Raw genomic sequence first — 3,985 nt, 5'->3', positions numbered from 1 at the left:
ATGCTCAACTGCTTAATCAGGTCAATGGGTCTTAAGCGTTTCTATGATCTAGAGCTAGCCTATGAGTATAATTATACTGAGTACTTGTTAACACAATAATATTATTTATGATAACATTTTGAGATCTTATAGATTACTAAGACTTCTGTCTTATTTAAAGGAAGAAGCACAGAAGTGAGACCTGGAGCTTCAGTATAATTTGGACAAAAATGATTCAGAATCTGAATTTGTGGATTCTGATCTTGGATCTGACATTCTTATTAAGTGTGTGACCTTGAGTAAATCAGCTAAATTCTCTAGGCTTTAGTTTTGTCATCTATAAGATAAAGAACTTTAAAATTCCTTTCTACTCTAAAATCCAGTGATGATGTAAAATTTGTAATGCTATAGATTTTTATATGATATTTTGTAAATGGTCTTGCATTTATATATGGTCTTGACTCACCATGGTAATTTCTGGTGTGATACCATGTTTCCCCGATAATAAGACCTATCCCGAAAATAAGCCCTCCCCTTACTGTGTAAGATTCCTCTAAAATAAGCCCTCCCCCAAAATAAGCCCTATCGAGATTGCTACTATAGTGAACGTGATCTCCTGTGCTACACGCTACATTACAGTACCCTCTGTATGCACCATCCCCCGCCCCCCGCCCCGTGAAACGCACGCGGCGCTCCGAGCTGCATCCAATCAGAGCTGCAGCAGTGAGCGTGTCATCCTATTCTTCCCCAGTGATTTGCTTATTGAATAAAGGTACATTTTTTTGTTCACATTTACCTGTTTATTAAAATTGCTGTCAATGTTCATTAAAATAAGCCCTCCCCTGAAAATAAGCCCTCTGGTGTTTTTCTGTCCAAAAAAAAATAATAAAAAAAAATCGGGGAAACAGTATACCTATATTAAATTAAATCAGAGAAAAATACATTAGCAACTGGAAAGCTATTTCCTGAGGAACAGAATAATGCAATACTATTTGAATGACTCCCAGATATCATGTAAATATGAGTCCCTAATTATTCATTTTCAAATCTATCTGATTATGAGCTATTTCTAGTCAGATGATCCACTATCAATTCAAAATCTATATGTCTGTATATAGACTCATATTTCTTCAAAATTAGCATCCTCTGATCTCTGCCTACTTCTCTTAATGGTTTAACCATTTCTCAGCCAATGTAACCTATAATCTTGGAGTTGCTTTTGTTTTTTGTTTTTGTTTTTTTTGGGGGGGGGGTTGAGTTGTATATAATGTTAACAACAAAGTAAAATGAACATTTGCTTCTGCAGCAGCTTATTAACAATTCAATAACATACAGAGGTCAATGAAGAGTTGCTTTAAAAAATAATCAAGTCCTAGACAGGAAAAAGAGCCAGGTCCCTTTCCAGTTCTGGATGGTGAACTCTGTTTCCCTGGCATTAAATATCAGTCACCCCAAGAAATCCAGAAAGCAACACTCCCCCAACATCCTTCAGAGGGTGGCACCCCGATACTTGTCATTCAGATCAGCTACATTGTCACTGGAGACACCGATCCAGCCATCCTCTCTGACATGATAGAGGTTGACCACTCCTCCTGAGTAGGCATCCCGATAGGTGGCCTGGTGGCTCTTCCGGCCAGGTCATAGGCATCTTCCACGGAAAGATCAAATGAGTAACCCTGGTCCATAACGCCATAAGCATAGACAGAACCAGAACCCACAGAAAAGGTAACTCCAGAGATAAGGTTTCCTTCACTGTCCACGTAGTACAGGCCAGGCCCTCGCTTATCCCAGCCACAAATCATGGTACCCATGGACAGCCCCATGCCTTTGTACTGAGAGACCGTACTGGCAAGCAGCTTGGAGGCAGCAGCCACAGAGTTCCTTGCTCTGGAGTTCGTAGATCCGGCACTGTTGGGCCAGCAGGCGCTCCCAGAAACTACAATCCGCAGCTCCCGCAGCCATGGTGCCTAGCAGGTAAGGGTTGATCTCAATCACCTTCTTCACTGTCTGAGAAGCAATGTAAGCACCAGTTGTGGCCCGTGAATCCATGGCAACGATCACGCCATGCCGAAACTTGAAGGCCAGAGTGGTGGTTCCATCCGGGGCACCCCGGCCGGGAGCTGCCAGGCACAGCTCATCTCCGGGGGCCCCCCCGGACCCAGGTCCTGTAGGTCTGAGCGACCCCGTTCACAGGCAGCGGCCTCTCCAACACGCTGGCCAACGCCATATTTACTAAGGGTGGCTTCGCGTCCTCAGCTATATAGGGCTTGGCGGCTGTTTTAGAAGAGGGCAGCCTGTATCTGTTTTTGTTTTTATTTTTACTTTTTCCAGTCCCTCTTCCTAATATCCAGTCAGTCACCAAGTAATACGAATTCTTTCTATGTAAAGTCTCTAATATTTATCTCATTCTTTTCCCATTACCATATTCTTCCTATTGCTAAATTCTATCATTATTGTTTGGAAGTATTTTTATAACATAAAGGGATTTAACAGTTTAAAGAAATTTTCAAAATTTCAAACCTTCAAAAACCAACATTTGCCTAAAAGGATAATGAGCCCAAGAAAAATGAAACATTTTCCTCAGGGTTATATAGATAGCTGAATCAAGATGGTGGAGTAAACTAGCTGAATTCCCCCAACAGTCCCCTCCAAACAACTTTAAAACAAGGAATCAATTTGAATTCAAAAGTGACAGAATCAAAAAAAGATCAAGGCAAGACATTTTTTTGGAAGGAGAGGTCTGTGCCATGGGGCAGGTGGTTGGCCCAGTGCACAATTGGTAGCAGTGCTAGCTGCTGGCCTAGGGTGCAGATACAACAGCAGCAGCAGTAGTTTTTTAGAGTTTTGTAGCAACTGATGAGAAAGAGATTATAGGATAACTAGAACTGGTATTTGAAGCAAAAATTTGTTGTGTTGCCCCTGTGGAGTTCTGGGTAGCAGTTCCAGGGTGGAGAGGAGCATTAACACTTGAAGCTCTATGAGAACAGGGGTCCTGGTCATAGTTCCAGAGCCAAGAGGAATGCAAGCACTTTGGTCTGCTGGAAAAATGAGCAAACAATGACAAAAGAACCTGACCATATAAATCTACCCTAGTGACAGGGAAGATCAAGATACAAACTAAAAAGAACAGAACAATTTGAACATAGCTATAAGCAAAGCCAGAAAGAAAAAAAAATGGAATTTGGATGAAAACTAAAAAAAAAATCCTGGAAAAAATAAAGAAAGAGATGAGTGGTAGAGGAAAAATTGAGATAAGAAGTAAGAATAATATAAGAAAATTATGAAAAGAGAATTAACAGCTTGTTAAGAGGTACAAAATATTTAATATAATAGCTTAAAAACAACAGAACTGGCCAAATGGTAAAATAGAGACAAAAATTCACTGAAGAAAAAGAACTCCTTAAAAAAAGGAATTGGCCAAATTGGAGGGTGGGGTACAAAACCTCACTGAAGAAAATAATTCCTCAACAATTAAAATTGGGAGAGTGGAAGCTAATGAATCCAGACATCAAGAAACAATAAAATGTCAAAAGAATTAAAAAGAAAAGAAAATGTGATTTTTTTTAATGAAAGTTAATTAACATTAATTTAACATTTTCAAGTAGTAATTTAGGTATCTTATTATTGTATTTTCTTGTTACATAACTTATCAAAGAGAGAGATATTAAGGAAAACATATCAAGGAGAGAGAATTCAAGAAGTTAAAAGATGAATAGAACTTTAGAAAAGTTAGATATAGTAGACCTCTTAATGGGAATAGAAAGTAGCTCTTTATCAGCTATACATGACATTCACAAAAATCGACTATTTATTAGGAAGAAAAACTTCACAAATACAGGAAAGAAGAAATATTAAATATATCACTTTTCAGACAATAATGTGATAAAAAAAAAATTACATTCAATGTAGGGCCTTGGAAGCATACATTAAAATTCATTGGAAACTAAATAATGTAATCCTAAAAAATGAGTTTGTCAAAGAAACAGTCAATAATTTCATTAAAAAT

At 38.4% G+C, this 3,985-nt stretch overlaps 1 pseudogene; it reads right to left on the bottom strand.

The window, feature by feature from the left end:
- Positions 1 to 1,202: 1,202 nt before the first annotated feature.
- LOC138159795 (proteasome subunit beta type-5 pseudogene) lies at positions 1,203 to 2,206 on the bottom strand (annotated as a pseudogene).
- Positions 2,207 to 3,985: the final 1,779 nt, after the last annotated feature.

The sequence above is a fragment of the Petaurus breviceps genome, unplaced genomic scaffold (genome assembly GCF_028583685.1).
Source record: "Petaurus breviceps papuanus isolate PSGF00001 unplaced genomic scaffold, PetGlider_PUasm1.0 178, whole genome shotgun sequence".
NCBI lineage: Eukaryota > Metazoa > Chordata > Mammalia > Diprotodontia > Petauridae > Petaurus > Petaurus breviceps.
Note: the sequence above shows the minus strand (reverse complement) of the source record. Positions and strands in the feature narration are given on the sequence as shown.